The sequence below is a fragment of the Polyodon spathula genome, chromosome 2 (assembly GCF_017654505.1).
Source record: "Polyodon spathula isolate WHYD16114869_AA chromosome 2, ASM1765450v1, whole genome shotgun sequence".
NCBI lineage: Eukaryota > Metazoa > Chordata > Actinopteri > Acipenseriformes > Polyodontidae > Polyodon > Polyodon spathula.
In genome coordinates, this window is record NC_054535.1 from 107,042,809 (window position 1) to 107,061,894 (window position 19,086).

The 19,086-nt window shown below is 41.3% G+C and overlaps 1 protein-coding gene across 3 annotated transcripts in view; it reads left to right on the plus strand.

Annotated features, from left to right (window-relative positions):
* Window positions 1-7,171: 7,171 nt before the first annotated feature.
* rhobtb4 (Rho related BTB domain containing 4) overlaps window positions 7,172-19,086 on the plus strand; it is a 61,834-nt gene continuing 49,919 nt past the window's right edge. For 2 of the 3 annotated variants that reach the window (XM_041238906.1, XM_041238897.1), the window contains exon 1: window positions 7,172-7,731. The gene's annotated coding sequence lies outside the window, so the exon portion shown is untranslated. Of the gene's footprint in view, window positions 7,732-7,949; window positions 8,066-19,086 lie in introns of all 3 variants that reach the window. The other variant, XM_041238917.1, reaches the window with a different exon arrangement.

Below are 19,086 nucleotides of genomic sequence, written 5' to 3' on the forward strand. Positions count from 1 at the left end.
GTCTGGCTACATGACTGCAAGAATAGTCTATAATAATTCAAACAGTACAAAGATATCCTTACACTATTAACAGTAAACAAAGTATAAGTCATTTAGTTTATGGCTGTATAATACACCATTATCCCAACCTAACTGCACACACAGAGAGAGTTAAATAATAGGACTTGTTTATGCTGAAGTTCAAAAGGACCAGCATGAGTTTTCTATGTCAACAAAAGCAGCATGCAGCTCCGCTCATGGTCCTAATCTGATCGTCTGACAAACATCCAGACCAGCCTATGTCACCTTTCAACACATCCACAATACAGCAGCCCCAGGGTACATCTACAGCAATGTAAATGTGATGGAAAATGGATTTAATTGCTCCCCTTTTCATAGCTTAGTGGAACTGTAGCAGGGCAAAAGCCCTGCCAGTGTATGGTGTGTATGTGTGTGTGTGTGTGTGTGTGTGTGTGTGTGTGTGTGTGTGTGCGCGTGTGTGTGCGTGTGCGTGCTCGTGTTCGTATGTGTGTGCATGTGCGTGTGTGAGGAGAAATCAATGTGGCTGGGATTTTTTATTTGCTAATGTGTTTTGTTTGTTCCTGTATTGTACTTTAAACTTGTGCAACAGCGCTTCAAACCTTGTAGCTTCTTGGTCCTGAGTTTCTCTTACTGCCAGTAAATGATAAGCTTTCACAGGACCCTTTCTTTGTTAAAGGTGGTGGTGCTAAGAGTTTAAAATCAATGTTCTTACCTCTGCCATTGTCACTACTCTCATTTTCATTGAATGGTACCCTGCTCATCACATTACAGTATCTATGTGAAAGCCTAGCCTGAATGCAACTGAGTCATGGGTGGTATGGCATTACCTGTCTTTTGTGGCTTCAAGCTTAAACCATAACTATTTTTCTTAACAATTTTTTTTTTTTTTCAATGAATTCTAATGATTTTTCATGGGTTTGGTCTTAATAGCCAATCTGATTGATACCAGGCGCGGGGGTGTTAGTGGTGAGCTGAGCCTGAAATAATACAATTGGCTGTTTCAAATTGGGAGAAAAATGGGGTAAAAATCAATTGGCAACTACTAAATAAAAAAATTTAAAAAATTAAAAATCACAGGACAACGGAACTCATACTGTTGCCATGGTTACCTAAAGTGCTGTTAAAAAGTAATGCTATTGAGGACTCAGCCTTGTCCAGTAATGCACACTTCTCTTTTAAAAATATATTAATAGTTTCTTTCTTCTCAGACAGTGTTAATGCAGATACCAGTGGAGATTAAGACCTATCAAAATATGACACACTGTCGCACAGCCGATAGTCTGGGCTGATTCCACATGCAGAGTGCTCAATTTGGACCTACTCTGCAGTAGGTTTATAGGGACAATCTGTCTTGTAGAAATTAGCAAAATAAAGACGCGGTCACCAGCACTTGACATACAGTAAGAAGATTTTCAGCCAGCCTGCATCTCCATGTGAAATTGATATATAAGAACAGTCTCATATAGTATTCAGTGCAAAGGATGCTGCACACATCCCCACTGACAGGGCTGTTTATGCAAGGAGGCTGCAGCTTTTTTCCTTTATCTACAAACCCACTTATCCTATTGGGATGAAACTTGCTAATGTTGAGCTGAGATTAAAAGCTCTAGAACCACAAATGTAAATGAACCCATCTCTTCTGCACAGTGGTTAAGGCGCTTGCTTGCAGTGGCAGAGTCGCTGGTTCAAGCCCAGCCTCCACCCATCTCTTCTGCACAGTGGTTAAGGCGCTTGCTTGCAGTGGCAGAGTCGCTGGTTCAAGCCCAGCCTCCACCCATCTCTTCTGCACAGTGGTTAAGGCGCTCGCTTGCAGTGGCAGAGTCGCTGGTTCAAGCCCAGCCTCCACCCATCTCTTCTGCACAGTGGTTAAGGTGCTCGCTTGCAGTGGCAGAGTCACTGGTTCAAGCCCAGCCTCCACCCATCTCTTCTGCACAGTGGTTAAGGCGCTTGCTTGCAGTGGCAGAGTCACTGGTTCAAGCCCAGCCTCCACCCATCTCTTCTGCACAGTGGTTAAGGCGCTTGCTTGCAGTGGCAGAGTCGCTGGTTCAAGCCCAGCCTCCACCCATCTCTTCTGCACAGTGGTTAAGGCGCTTGCTTGCAGTGGCAGAGTCGCTGGTTCAAGCCCAGCCTGCACCCATCTCTTCTGCACAGTGGTTAAGGCGCTCGCTTGCAGTGGCAGAGTCGCTGGTTCAAGCCCAGCCTCCACCCATCTCTTCTGCACAGTGGTTAAGTCCCTCGCTTGCAGTGGCAGAGTCGCTGGTTCAAGCCCAGCCTCCACCCATCTCTTCTGCACAGTGGTTAAGTCCCTCGCTTGCAGTGGCAGAGTCGCTGGTTCTTCTCTTCTGCTTTAAGTCCCAGAGTCACTGGTTCAAGCCCAGCCTCCACCCATCTCTTCTGCAGTGGCAGAGTCGCTGGTTCAAGCCCAGCCTCCACCCATCTCTTCTGCACAGTGGTTGAGGCGCTTGCTTGCAGTGGCAGAGTCGTTGGTTCAAGCCCAGCCTCCACCCATCTCTTCTGCACAGTGGTTAAGGTGCTCGCTTGCAGTAGCAGAGTCGCTGGTTCAAGCCCAGCCTCCACCCATCTCTTCTGCACTGTGGTTAAGGTGCTTGCTTGCAGTAGCAGAGTCGCTGGTTCAAGCCCAGCCTCCACCCATCTCTTCTGCACAGTGGTTGAGGCGCTTGGTTGCAGTGGCAGAGTCGTTGGTTCAAGCCCAGCCTCCACCCATCTCTTCTGCACAGTGGTTAAGGCGCTCGCTTGCAGTGGCAGAGTCGCTGGTTCATGCTCAGCCTCCACCCATCTCTTCTGCACAGTGGTTAAGGCGCTTGCTTGTAGTGGCAGAGTCGCTGGTTCAAGCCCAGCCTCCACCCATCTCTTCTGCACTGTGGTTAAGGCGCTTGGTTGCAGTAGCAGAGTCGCTGGTTCAAGCCCAGCCTGGTTCACCCATCTCTTCTGCACAGTGGTTAAGTCCCTTGCTTGCAGTGGCAGAGTCGCTGGCCTCCACCCATCTCTTCTGTTGCAGTCAAGCCCAGCCAGCCACCCATCTCTTCTGCACAGTGGTTAAGGCCGCTTGCAGTGGCAGAGTCGTTGGTTCACGCCCAGCCTCCACCCTGTTAAGGACATCTTTAAGTCACTGTTAGTCTAGTAGGATATGGAAGCTGTCAGCCTGCATGTCAATTATACCTAAAGAACTTCTTGTCCAATTCAGATGAAACTTGTTAAGGATATTTTTTTGGACAAGTATCAGAATCTTGGGGTGTATGGAGGCATCTGTCAGTGTTTCTGTGTGTGAAATGTACCTTTTTAAGCTGTGTATACAGTGGATGTATGGCATGGTGATTTACTTTTTCATGCTATCGACAGCTCTAACTCCAATTGCGCTCTAGATCTTGAAGCGGTCTTGAAGCCTTCTCCAAGCTATGACAGCTTCCTGTCAATCTGGCAAGCAGTCCCACCTGTCATGTCGTTCTTACATAAACTGATGAGAATGGTGTTAATGGAAAGCATGCTCAGTCAAACAGCCGCTCCGCAGTCATCATAAAAGACAACATGTGAGCTGTGATCAAAACTGGGAAGCTATCTGCCACATTCACAGTTAGAAATGTGTCTTTGAAATGGCAGACTGATATTATAGACATTGAAGGGAATGGTCAGGCAGGAGGTTCGTTCTGGTGGTTTGCAAGGGAATTGGAATTGTTTTAGCAGCTAAAGGTGTCGTCTGTTTAAACTTGTGTTTTTTGGGGGTTTTTTTGTGGTATAGATATTGCTGAGTGAGGTTAATCTCTCCTGTTGCTATTGTGGATTAGCCTGATGCTTTCAAGCCTTTGTGTGGCAGGGTGTAAGTGCCTTGTGTAAATCAGACAACACAGGGTTTCAAATCTCAAATCAGCATTTTCACAAAGGACAGTAGACAAACAAATGGATTACAGAGTGCTCTATTTAAATCTCACTCCTATTGTTCAGGTGACCATGAATAGGCACAGCCTTCGTTCCAGGGGAAAAGGGCTGATCAGAACACATTCAAATGAAGCGCAATGCAAGATAGAGCAGAAAAAAAGCAGCATTGCAATTTACGATAACCAAGTTCTTACCATGACTATATTATGATATATAGTGCCTATAGAAAGTCTACACCCTCTTGAACTTTTTTCACATTTTGTTGTGTCAGTGCCTCAGAGTTTCATGCATTTAAATGAGGATTTTTTTCCACTTATCTACACATCATACTCCACACTGTTAAGGGGAAAAAAGTTTTTATTGAGAAAGAAATCATATACTAAAAATACAAAACAGAAAGTCTCCACCCCTTGAGTTAATACTTAGTGGAAGCACCTTTGGCAGCAATTACAGCTATGAGTTTTTTGGGACAGGTCTCTACCAACTTTGCACACCAAGATTTGGCAATATTTGACCATACTTCTTTGCAAAATTGTTCAAGCCCTGTCAAGTTCCTTGGGAAGCAGTGATGGACAGCAATCTTCAAGTCATGCCACAAATTTTCGATTGGATTTAGGTCGGGCTCTGACTGGGCCACTCAAGGACATTTATCTTTTTGTTCCTTAGCCACTCCAGTGTAGCTTTGTCTGTGTGCTTTGGGTCATTGGCTTGTTGAAAGGTGAACTTCTGTCCCAGTTTCAGCTTTCTTGCAGAGGGAAGCAGGTTTTCCTCAAGGACTTCTCTGTACTTTGCTCCATTCATTTTCCCTTCTATACTGACAAGTGCCCCAGTCCCTGCCAATGAGAAACATCCCCATAACATGATGCTGCCACCACCATGCTTCACAGTAGGGATGGAGTTCTTTGGGTGATGCGCTGTGTTGGGTTTGCGCCAAATATAAAGCTTTGCATTTAGGCCAAAAAGTTTCGTCAGACCACAAAACTTTTCGCCACATGGCTACAGAATCTCCTGAGTTCTTTTTTGCATACTTTAAATGGGATTCAAGGTGGGCTTTCTTGAGAAATGGCTTCCTTCTTGCCACCCTACCATACAGGCCAGATTATTGGAGTGCTTGGGATATTGTTGTCACATGCACACTTTGACCAGTCTTGGCCATAAAAGATGTAGCTCTTGTAAAGTTGCCATTTACCTCTTGGTAGCCTCTCTGATCGGTCTCCTTCTTGCTCGGTCATCCAGTTTGGAGGGGCGGACTGATCTAGGCAGGGTCTTGGTGGTGCCATACACGCCCACTTCTTAATAATCATCTTGACCGTGCTCCAAGGGATATTCAAGGCCTTTGAATTTTTTTTATACCCGTCCCCTGATCTGTGCCGTTCAACAACTTTGTCCTGGAGTTCTTTTGAAAGCTCCTTGGTGCTCATGGTTGAGTCTTTGCTTTGAAATGCACTACCCAGCAGAGGTAACCTACAGGAACTGCTGAATTTATCCTGAAATCATGTGAATCACTACAATTTAACACAGGTGGAGGCTGCTTAACTTGGTGTGTGATTTTGAAGATGATTGGTTACACCTGAGCTAATTGAGGATTGCTATTACAAGGGGGTTGAACACTTATCCAACCAAGCTATTTCAGTTTTTATTTTTAATTAATTTTCTACAAAATTCAAGATTTTTTTTTTTCACTTGGAAGTTATGGGATAGGATGTGTAGATAAATGAATATATATATATATATATATATATATATATATATATATATATATATATATATATATATATAGATATATATATATATATATATATAATGCTTTTTTATTCCAGGCTATAAGGTAACAAAAGGTGAACATTTTGAAAGGGGGTGTAGACTTTCTATAGGCACTATGCAGTCTTTTGACACCTGGTTAAGCAGTGAATGAGCACCTTCACTGTTAATGTTATAAAAGTAAAAATTGCACAGTCATTTTGTAGTTTCCCGTGCTTTCTCCATGTTCATGCTACAAATGTATTGACGATGACCGTGCTGTAATGAATTGGGATCTCAGCCCGTTGAACTGGATGGAAAGGCAAGGGCTGGACGAGAAGCGCAGACCATGCGGTTCAAAGACGAGTGCTTGACATTCAGCTAAACAGCACGCTCTGTAGTGGAGAGGTCAGTACGGCTCTTACACTGATGTCAGTATTATTATTAGCTCCTCCGCCACTAGGAGGAGATGCATTACAGTGCACACCTCAGGTGAGTGTCTCAACCACTGTATTAAACGTTTCTTTACATGAGCAGGTATAGAGCTTTTAATGCCATCTCACCAGCAGGGGTCAGGATCCACACCTTCAATGCATCACACAACCCCGCACCATGCTCTTTTCTCTTGTGATTGACCATGGTGCTGTGCTTTACCTGGCCTTCACTATGCTATGGTACAAACCTTGCTATAAATATCACTGTGGCAGTAAATCATTTCAAGGAGCCCTTGCTATCCTCAAGACTGAAAAACACAGAAGCCGCCGCTGATTAAATGCCAACTTTTGTTTTAGAAGTGACTAAGGTAGTCAGCATCAAATATTCATTACAATTGTGCATAAAAATTGAGCAATACATATTTCTGAAGCTTTGTTCTTGTGGTTTCTGGTATCACAAGACCTCCCCTATGAATTGCTCTTCCTTGTAGTTCACTGCAGCCCAGTCTCTTGTTCTATCAAGCCAATGTGTTGCTTGCATAAACCAAAAGAAGAAATTAACTGAACCAGGTTTGGGAAATGTGTAAAGCTGCCCATTTGTCAAATGCATTTGTTTTTATAGCTACAGTACAATACCAGTGTAGACTAGTGTACAATATGAAAAACTCCTTTTCAGTGTAGGCTAATGGCTTTAAGAGTGAATGGGCAGTCCTCGTACAGCTGTGGGCGTGTCTGTGCGAAGAGTTATGAATGACTGGTGTTGCGAACTGGGGTGATTGACACATAGGGGCGGCTGTCGTCAGCGCGTTTCAGGCGGTGTTGAGTTTAGTAACTGGGCTACACAGAAAGCTCAAGAGGGTTGCAAGCAGATGGAAAACAGAGAAAGCAACAGGGAGGGAAGTAGCTGTAGATACACGCAGATCGCTGGGGAATATCTGAATCTCCGAGCACAGCAACAAAGACGACGAAACAAAATCAACGCATGGGCGTATGGAAAGGACCGGCAGCGCGAAACGACGGACTGTGTTGATTCGTCTCTGACTGTGTTGACAATGAATTTACAGTTATAATAATAATAATAATAATAATAATAATAATAATAATAATAATAATAATAATAATAATAATAATAATAATAATAACAACATACTGACACCAGTACCGTTATAATAAATGCACAAGGAAATATCAGTTTCTGTAGTGTCAGGGCAAGCTCTGCCTCTCTAAGGTATACAATAATAAACGTCACTTCTTCTTCACACTCGGGGTTGGGTTGCTGTTGCAGCCCTGTCTTGTATGTAATTTAAATGATGCATCCCATCAGGATACTGTGACACAGATACAACAACCTGCTTCTCATTGTGACACCTCGGAGCGCCGAGATCGGGTGCGTTCAGCAGCAGGACTGGCGTGCTGACTGTATAGGCGGGCGGGGATGTTGATCGGAGTTCGTATTTTTTTTCTTCCAAAGCAGGATCTGAAAGATTAAGTCTAGTTGTAATACATACCAGTGCAAAAGAAAGAAAGAAAGAAAGAAAGAAAGAAAGAAAGAAAGAAAGAAAGAAAGAAAGAACAGTTTGCAGATTTGGAACTAAACGGACCAAGAACTAAACCAACAAGCTGAGCTTGAAAACAACTGAAGGTAAGTTTACTATGTAGTAGCGCAGGCTGCTGTGTATTCTAGGGAGCACAAACTGGAGCTGGCTATCACTTAACCTGTAGGCGTTTATATCAATCTAAGGATATGCAGCGCACAGTTCAGTATAGTGTAGTCTTCCCTGCACAAACTTGTCTGTTTTGATTATGGGCCACCCGATGACAACCCTACCCGAACATTACTAGCGCGCTGCCTGTCCACAGCGAGCGAGTCAGCTGAGTTTGTGAAGTTCTGCGATTGCATCTCAAGCGCCGGGAGCCGTTCTCTTGTCGGGGACTGCTGTGTTTATTTGAAGAATTTCCTGTGGTACTGGAATTAGGTGAGTCTCCACACCTTGTGGTGTATTTTCTATCACAGCAGCATACCAGAATACTTTTAAAAAGCGCTTTGGGTAACCTTTATAAACGTTTACCTTAGTGACAGCATAGCAAAGTGAATTAAAATACATTGAAAGCATGGTGAAGCTCGGGTATGCACTGTAAAGTGCAGAGAGGCATGCTAAAGCATATTATAAAAAACAAACAAACGTGGCAAACTATGGCACACTCTGTTAAATGCATAGTACTGTACAACCATGTGGGAAGTGTAGTTGCAAATGTATTGTGGTAAACAGCAACAACAGAGGCGTTGCTTACATTGTGTTTCTATCAGAATTGTGCACCCCGCCAGCTATATAATGTGTCTTGTTGATGGTGGAGGGTATTCGCTAAAGTTTTGTTTATGACAGCCTCCTGATAGAATGAAAAGCAACACCTGTATCGTAGCAACCTGTATCCTCAGTTCATTGTCTTCCACAGCTGTAATATTTACAGCTCTGTGAGTTAAATGACCTACAATGGTCTTTTTAAATTGCAAAATATGAAACGTTTTCTTTTACCATTAATGAACACATACTCGATGTTTTACAGGCTGGAGAAGAGACACTTTAAAATGAACGCGTTGTGCGCCCTCTGTTCCATACCAGTTCTCCGTGTGTGTACATGCTACTGGTAGATACGATGACAACATGCGCGTTCCTTCTGAAACATACACTCCTTTGATGTTTAAAAATGTCAGTGTATTAGGAAACATTATTACTCCCTTTGTCTGCTGATTTAGTGCAGCAATAACCCGCCCTCGGAATAAATCTAAATCCGGGCGGCTCCATAGCGAGAAGCCCCTGAAAACTCCGCGTCAGTTTTAAAGGTTATCAATTCAATAATTAAGGGACTAATATCATTACAGAAGTTTAGTTGGTTCAGTTAGGTAAGGGGTTCGTGGTAATAAATGTCTCGGATGTAATTGTCCTCGCCTCACAGTGTATATAGCTATGGCGATATAAACTTTAAGTTTTTATTATTATTATTATTATTATTATTATTATTATTATTATTATTATTATTATTATTATTCATGGCACCTCCTTCACATTAGCTGTGTGTTTTGCTGCGGTAGATCAAGAACAGATGCATCATGTTTGTCTAACTAAAGTCTGTGAAAGCTACGTGACTTTTATATTTCTGTGCTAGAAAGGGCTTCGTAGTTACACTGTACGTCAATCCGATCACGGGCGTAGTTCAGTTGTTAAATCGGATTTATTATAGTATAGTATGTTCAGAATCAGTGTCAGAAGCAAGTCGGAATTACGAGGTTGAACTTGCTTAGTTATAGTACAGCCCCCCGGTTCTCAAACCTCACCGCACTGCAACCCCTTTCTGCATCAAAAATAACTACGCGACCCCCCACAGCCCCGTGTTACTGCAAAGTAGTTAGTATTGATATGTAAAACATGCATTGTAAGGCAATATCAACAAAATAAATATAATCATTGGCTATTTTTAATTCATAATACAAATCGTTGTTTTTGTTTTTGTTTTTGTTTTTTACAGCCAACAGTAAAAATAAAATAAAACGACATCACAACTTAATGGGAGGGGTGAGCTTGCATGAATAAACACGGACAAGGCAGGAGTGCTTTCAGAGCTGCAGGTGACAGCTCTTGGTATTCTTGTCGCACAGAAATCCAAAAATAAGCAATAGGTTTTTGAAAAAAACATGAGCTTCAGGTCTAGTCACAAGAAAGGTCCATTAATTCCTATTCCAATGTAAGTGACAAATTAGCAGTTGCAGTCGCTTCGGCAATAAAGTGGGTTCTGATCCACCCCTCTGCTTTCCGAACTTTTCGAGGGAAATGCTCTCGAAACTCAACCTGAAGGCTGTCCAGCTGGCTGCCGATAACAGGTTGCAAGTCACTCATTGGCAAGGCATTCTCATCTAGAAAGTTACCTCGTAAATAGAATGATTCCAGGTGCCAGCTTACGCGATCGTACTACATGGGCAGCTTTCTGACACAGCTTTCGATTCATTCACAGGAATGACCCGTGTGGTGGACACTTAGTGCTGGAAGGCCAGTTAAATTGTTTATTTTTCTAAAACAAATGATACGAATTCACGTTTTATTTGTACTTTGAACTCGAGATAGCATGTAATAGGTAATGAATGCATGCGACTTTTAGGCTGCTCCCCCTTCAGGCTTCAGAGAGTGCTGCCAGATGGGCGGTTTTCCAGACAAACGTGTCTTGTTTTGAAAGCGTCTAGTAAATGCTCAGTTATTTTTTATTCGTCACAAATTTAACTATATCAGTACAATTAGAATTGTTTTTTTTAATGTATTTTTAAATACTATCTGTTCTTCTGGACTATTACATTTTACACTACATTCTGAATACTGCATCATTTTTTTTTTTTTTCCTGGACCTACTGCATCTCATTTAGATAAAAACAAAAAAACAAAACAACTGCGGTTCTAAGATCGTGACATTATATACTATATATATATATATATAGATATATAGATATATATATATATATATATATATATATATATATATATATATATATCTTAATTCACAAGTAAACTCAGTCGTTCAATCTAAACCCAGGGTCTACTTTGGACAAGAAGCAGTTTCAGAGTTTATGGCCACAGACTGTCAGGATGCACTTTTGCGGTCTTCTTAAAGTATTAGCCTTCTTAAAGTAGTTCTCGTTCGTAGTTTCTGCAGAATATTTGCGTGACTCTTGACTGCAAACATTTAAAATAACTGCCGGTTATCTGGGACTGCGATTCGGGGTGTACCATCAAAACTGGTAGTAGGAATCGGACACTAATTTTCTTGTTCCTAGTGCGCCTATTCAATGAAAGTGAAACTGATTTCCTAACTGAAAATAGGCATCGAAATTAGACCGCTTTGGCGCCAATTGCTTATTTTCATAACACATTGGTAAAGATTATGAAGTTAATTCGTAAGTCAAGGTTTTACCTATAGAAACAAGTACCGGAACTGAGTTCCGGCGCGTTCCTGCTGGACTGCACTGGAAAGGGCTAGTGTGTCTCGTCCTTGGAGTGGCGTCTTAACAATATTTAAGCAATCAAAATATCTGCCAGGTAAGCGAGCAAAGCAAGCCATGTAGCACTTCTTTTGCTGCAGTGCCACTCGATTCCTCACTGTTCTTCGGAAAACTGTCATTTTTAGATATTTGTAAAGAACCTTTCTGAACTCCCCAGTGGTGTAGCTGGGCTCCAACTTAGGGTGGATGGGCAATGACCAAAGGTCTGACGTCACACGAAATAGTTTACATTGTAAAAATTATTTAAATCCCTTAAAACCGTCAGTACATCAAATATGTCCTTGAAAATACATTTAAAATGTTTGAAGTAGTAAAAAAATACATTTGAATGCACTTTAAAAAGCCAAACATGTAGCATCACCAGACCAGCGAAAACACAGTAATAGTACACTGAAAGCAATTATTAAATATAATGAAAGCTAGTGAATTACTTAACATTGCCTAGTTTGTATCCTCTCGTCTCTGCTCCAGCTTACAGGGTAAGGTGTCGGGGCTTGCTGCTGAATATTGCAATTGTAGAGTCACACTCCAGGGGTTCGACAGGTCTCTTTCATGTTCAAGCGGCTTGTCAGCACTAAGGCTGCTCACGGTGTAGGAGAGCTAAAAGTGTGTGCATATTTGGAAAGATAATCACATGGTAATCATCTCAGACTTGAATTCGTGTTGGATCACGTTTCCTTACAGTCAAGAAATATGATTGTGTAATGGCTGGTGGGGGCAGGTGGTCACATGATGTTTTGGGTCAGTTACCATGACACCCGGCCCAACAGTAGCCCATACTAATGTAGGTATTTTATTTAATATAATGTAACCAACGACTACAAAATGATATCTACTTAAGTCTACCTAAAGCCATAATAGTAGTACAGTATTTCATTTTAAATTTTAAAATGTCACAGTTTTTCTTTTTTTGTCAGTTTTTCGTTAAGTATATGGAAATCTACAAAGCGATTCATAATTCAATATGTTAATGTAAGATTATTCAGCAGGTTTCATTCGACTTTATGAAGCAATATTAGTTAATTCTACAGGGTGATGTCAAACCTTTGGCCATAGCTGTACATACATATATATGGGCCTATCATGTTACACTGACACGTAGGCTCTGTCACCAGATATATCAATCCAAATTATTTGATGCTTGTCCTCCCATTCAGTGGAGGCTGTAATATGATTTTGTACCATGGGTGCAGCTCAGTTGAAATATTATTCTCTTTGTTGTCAAGAGAAGCCGCCCGGTCTCCCCTGCACGTGTGAGTATATACAAAAAGAAAGAAAGAAAGAATACAACATCCAGACCCTAATAACACTTTCATGTACCACTGTGTTGTTATGGTTTTGTAGATGCTACGGATTTGATGAGACGTTCTGTGTTTCCACAGCTCCTGGCTGCCCTTTATCACCCCCTTGCATTTGTGTTTGGGTGATTGTCACAAAGACGGCCGGAGTGGGTGACGTCCGACCAGAAACAGAAAAATAAACAGAGAGAGAGGTGAAGTTTGGTGGAGCTGAGCGAATGCTTTTGCTCAGCATTTAATAAATAAACAGAACAGACAGAAAATAAACGGTTGTAACAATACAAAAACAGGACACGGCACATTCGCCAAAACAAAAGAGACAAACAAAACGAACTATAAAAACAAACACAGTGAGCTGATTTAATGATTATTCTTATTCTTATTCTTATTCTTATTCTTATTCTTATTAATACCTCCGTCTCCAATCCCGTTCTCCACTCACCAAACACACAACCCCGAGTGAGTGAAAACATGCTGCTTTTATGCAGCTGTACCGAGACTCGATTGCTAATCAGTCATTCAATTGGAGTCACGGTACAACTGCATGCGAATTAATAAAGTGCATTCCCCGTGCTCACATATTACTATGTTTTACTTGCACGTGAAGTGTTGTGCAATCCTCGTGCCTAAATACAAATATACATTTTAAACACTCGTGTTACACAGACCTGTTTATATCCCGTGTACCAATGACTATACACCAACATTAACACAACAGATAACATAAAATACACACAGGGGCGGGCACTTTGCCACAGTGATACAGAAGTGTTGTACAGCAGTCAGTGACAGGACCTGTTCCTTTCAGACATTCTGTTTTCTAAACAGTGTGCACCTGACTGTCTCGTGTTGATGCAGATGCTTCCAGGCAGCCTGGTCATTAGAGGAGCTCAAGCAGCAAGGCTGCAGATTGTCAGAGCGTTATTCAATAAAGAATTATATAATCATTACCACGTCAAAGGTGTCAGACGCCTGTAAGAAAAGTAGTGTTTCAGTAATGTGAAGCATTTTTAACAACCTTCAGATTTTTATATTGTAAATGTGGATGACAGGTTTAAAAAAAAGAAAACCTGACTACATTACAGTTACAAAACAGTTAAGTTTTTTTTTTTTTTTTTTTTTATGAATTACAACTGAGGCTGCCACTTTTAAATATATAAAAGCCTCAGTTTAGTTTACTGGTAAGAAACATTAAGAAAATCCATAAACTATAAACTAACATGAAGCAGCAGACGTGCCTGTGTCTTTTTTCTTCATGCAAAGACTGGCTGTAGTTGTATGTCTCTTTACATACTCGCGTGCCAGCACTAAGTAGCTTGTTAAGAAACTTCAATCCACAGGTCAACTGACCGGACTCAACTTCCTGCCAAATGAATACTCAGAGGCTGGCCTGTGGAGCGAAGTGGAAATTGCTTTGCTTGTTTATCATGATGCAGTGACAACATTTTTTTTATAATTTTCCTCTCTGTGTGGGACAGGAGACAGCATAGAAAAAGACTAGCGAATATCAAATTAGAGTTTTAAATGAGTATATCCTAACCTCTCATACGATTGCTAACAATTAAATAACATACAAGGTTATTTGTATTCCTAGTTTGCTTGTGTTAGCTACCTGTAAATTTGCAGATTGCGTAATAAAAGTGAAACAGCAGCTGGCGTGTGCTTAAGATTGTGCTTAATTAGCCTTGAGGTTTTCCCAATGCTCTGTGATCACCTGAAGAAGACATGGGAGCTCAACGCTCAAGAACACGATTAATGCTCTAAACAGAACACTGCAGAGTAGAGGCCTAGTCCCTAAGTATTTCTGTAGCTTGTACTGACGCCTCCTTGACTAGCATCAGACATCCTATCCTGACCCAACCTACGTGTGCATCCCAATAACAATGCCAGCTCAGTTCAGCAGTGGCCCATACTACAAGTTTGATGGATCCTCGTTCTGAACTCTACCACTCTGCTGGTGCTGGGCTTGTTTTTACTTTCCTAGCAGGAACACGGGGAATGGGGAGCTGATTTTTAAACAAGCACAGCAAACTTTAAGCACATTATTCCTCCTGTATGCTCTCCTTTTGGGAAATAGAAAATCCAATTCATGGTTATTGATGAAGAATTATAAATGGAAGGATATTGTAACCTCAGTCCTAGGAGACCGCTTCAACACAGAACTCACAAAGAGGCGCGCTTTTTCTGTGGAAGAGGAGACACCTGGTTGGTTCTGTTGAACACAAGCTGTCAGGGAAATAAAAGCCTAAGACAACTGATGTGAGTGCAGTTTTTCAACCGGAGAACAGCAGATTTTGCAATTTTCTGATCTATGAAAATACAGCATGAGGTAAAACACATTTTAATTGTTGGCAAAGCACTACGTAGTTCGCTGTAGGCGGAACACCTGCAATAAACAAATAAAAAAACAGCTCACAAGTTGTAGCTTCAGCCGTCACATGTTCAGGCTGCTCATCCGTCATGCGCAGGGTTTCTTATTGTATAAGGCTGTCATCTCGTATGTTGACTGTGAGAGATTTTGCTTTTGCGTTACAAATAAATCTAATTTAAACAAATGTACTACTGCCTGGGCGTTGAACACAAGGAAGACAAAAGCCAGGCCTAGTTTAAATCACAGAGTGCATTAATTGATTTGGAAAACAGGCAAGGTAAACATTAGAGCACAACAAGGAGCTCAGAACCCCGTCCTGCCAGAGCAAATCTTCCTACTGCTGCCGAGTGAGGCCAGCTGCAAGAACACGAAGGAAACTCTCTGGAAGAGCAGCAGCCTCCAGGGTCTATATACTGGAAGCAGGCTTGCTCCTTTTCAACATCTATTATTCTACCAAAACATCTTAATAAATCACTCACCTTTGTATTTGACTGGGGTTATTCTCCATGAAACATGTGCATTTTACAACAGGCTTTGCCACTTTGACAGTCTTTTCTGACCAGCTGAGCTGATGACACACTGTGATTGAGTGGGGCAGAGATACTGGGATCCAAAGTCAACAATAGGAAAGCGTCAGGTACGACTGACACCCGTTTCATTTGCCGTGATTTTCCTAGCACGGATATCTCCAAGCAAAGTACTTCATTGAGGGGTTTTAGTGTCATACCTAATATCACAAATAAAGGCCAGTATATTAATGGCTGTTTAAAGCAAACATATTTGTAGAAATGTAATTTTCAGTTCAGAGATTGAGGCACAGCATTGACAGATGCAGTATGAAATGCAGTGTGGGATGATTAGACTGATTGGCCCAGGATCTTGCCTTTGGGTCCAGAAGGAGCTGCCCTCAATCAAGAGTTAACCTCCTGCTTGATGTGGTTGCTTGATGTGGGAAATCCGAGAAAACCCAGCGGAGCTAAACCAAGTGTGCATAAAGTGCCGCGCGATCCAGGATTTGCATAAACTAGTAAGTATGCTAGAAATGGAGCTGGAAGAAGTGAGACAGCAACAGGATCTTGATGAACTGGCACACCCACAATTCATGGAAGTCTGCATCACCCCTAACAGACTGAAAGCCACCAGGGAGATAGAAGGTCAGAACAGCTGGGTTCAGGTAGGCAGAAGCAGGGAAAAAAAGAAACTTCGTCAAACACCACCACCAGAAATCAAAACAACCAACAGATTTGAGTCACTTCAGAATTTTGATGAGCAGAACCAACAACATGAGAATGAAAGGAACAACATCCAGGACCCTATTGACAGTGGTGACCAGACAGCAAAAAGAAGGGAGGTCATGATTGTTGGGGACTCCATATTGAGAAACACAGCAAGTTCAGTTCGCAGTTTGGACCCCCTTACTACAACAGTGTGCTGCCTTCCGGGAGCCTCGGTCAAGCACATCACTGAGAACGTGGACAGGCTCCTAGAACGAACAGGAGACGACCCGGTAGTAGTCGTCCACATCGGTACAAACAACATTGGAAGAGACAGACCAAAATCCCTGCAAAACAAATTCAGAGAGCTAGGAAGGAAATTAAAAGAGAAAACCAAAACTGTGGTATTTTCTGGTATACTACCCGCACCTTGCAAAGGACCATATGGACAGCTGGAAATAATTAATCAAAACGAATGGCTGAAGACGTGGTGCACACGGGAAGGCTTCACCTATCTTGATCATTGGACCACATTCTACAACGAGGACTATCTGTATAGACGGGATGGACTGCATTTAAATAACAAGGGAACTAGTCTACTCGGAGAAAAGATCCTCGAGCAGGTTCGGAAGCATTTAAACTAGAAAGGAAGGGGGGAGAAATCAACAAAAAAACAGAAGGGAGACCGCATCAAAACAAGAACAACAACTCAGGTAAGACAACCATTAAATGTATTTATCTAAATGCTAGAAGTATCAGAAACAAAATTCTAGAACTTGAAGCTACTGCACTAACAGGTAACTATGATGTGATAGGTGTTACAGAAACGTGGTTGTCTGAGAGTGATGGGGACGAATATAATATTTGTGGGTATACACTGTATAGGAAAGACAGGCAGGACAGAAGAGGAGGAGGGGTAGCGCTATACATAAGAAACAGTCTTGAAGCCCAGGTGTTAAACCTGGACAAAGAAAATAAAACCGAATCAATATGGGTCAGAATAACAGACAAAAATTCAAAAGGCATAATAATAGGAGCATGCTATAGACCGCCAGATTCAGACGGTGAGCAAAATAATCTGTTATACAATGACATTAGAAATGTGTGTAGCAAAGGAGAAGCCATACTAATGGGGGATTTCAACTTCCCCCAAATAAAATGGGAAAACCCGGTGGGTAGCGCGAAGGATGAAATAGAAATGGTGGAAATGACAAATGACTGCTTCCTAACACAATTTGTGAAGGCACCCACTAGAGGGGAGGCATGCCTTGATTTAGTCTTTTCAAATAACGAAGACAGAATAACTAAAACAGAGGTCAGAGAACCACTGGCAAACTCAGACCACAACATGGTCTCATTTGAAGTGTTTTTTAAATCCCCAAAAGTAATGACTAAAGCTAAGGTTTACAATTTTAGAAAAGCAAACTATGAAGGTATGAAACAGAGACTAACAGAAGTAGATTGGAGTAAAATAGAGAAAACACCCACAGAAGAAGGATGGTTGTTCTTCAAAAATGTAGTACTAGAGGCGCAAAACAATTATATCCCTAAAGTAGACAAATCTAAATGTAAAACTAAATTGCCAAAATGGTTTAATAGATCAATTAAAAAAAAATATTCAGCGAAAAAAGGCACTTTACAGAGCATTAAAAAAGGACCAAAAAGAAAGTACGCAGAAAGAGTACACAGAACTGCAAACGCAAGTCAAAAAGGAAGTTAGAAAGGCCAAGAGAGAAATAGAAATGAACATTGCTAAGGGAGCTAAAACCAATTCCAAAATGTTTTTCCAATATTACAACAGCAAGAGAACATTCAAAGAGGAGATTAAATGTTTAAGAGATACAAATGGCAAAATCGTAGAGGAAGAAAAAAAAATAGCAAATATGTTAAATGATTACTTTTCACAAGTTTTTACAAAGGAAGATACTGACAACATGCCCCACATGTCATCCAGTTCCTATCCAGTTTTAAATAACTTTAGCATAACTGAGGCAGAAGTGTTAAAGGGACTAGGAGCTCTTAAAATAAACAAATCCCCTGGGCCGGATGAGATCCTCCCAGTAGTACTCAAAGAAATGAAAGAAGTAATTTACAAACCGCTAACCAAGATCATGCAGCAGTCTCTTGACACAGGGGTGGTACCGACAGACTGGAAAATTGCAAACATAATACCGATCCACAAAAAGGGAAACAAAACTGAACCAGGTAACTACAGACCAGTAAGCCTGACTTCTATTATATGCAAACTTATGGAAACTATAATAAGATCCAAAATGGAAAATTACCTATATGGTAACAGGGTACTGGGAGACAGTCAACATGGTTTTAGGAAAGGGAGATCGTGTCTAACTAACTTGCTTGATTTTTTTGAGGATGCAACATCGATAATGGATAATTGCAAAGCATATGACATGGTTTATTTAGATTTCCAGAAAGCTTTTGACAAAGTCCCGCACAAAAGATTAATTCTCAAACTGAACGCAGTAGGGATTCAAGGAAACACATGTACATGGATTAGGGAGTGGTTAACATGTAGAAAACAGAAAGTACTGATTAGAGGAAAAACCTCAGAATGGAGTGTGGTAACCAGCGGTGTACCACAGGGATCAGTATTAGGTCCTCTGCTATTCCTAATCTACATTAATGATTTAGATTCTGGTATAGTAAGCAAACTTGTTAAATTTGCAGACGACACAAAAGTAGGAGGAGTGGCAAACACTGTTGCAGCAGCAAAGGTCATTCAAAATGATCTAGACAAGATTCAGAACTGGGCAGACACATGGCAAATGACATTTAATAGAGAAAAGTGTAAGGTACTGCACGCAGGAAATAAAAATGTACATTATAAATATCATATGGGAGATATTGAAATTGGAGAAGGAATCTATGAAAAAGACCTAGGAGTTTTTGTTGACTCAGAAATGTCTTCATCTAGGCAATGTGGGGAAGCTATAAAAAAGGCTAACAAGATGCTCGGATACATTGTGAAAAGTGTTGAATTTAAATCAAGGGAAGTAATGTTAAAACTGTACAATGCACTAGTAAGACCTCATCTCGAATATTGTGTGCA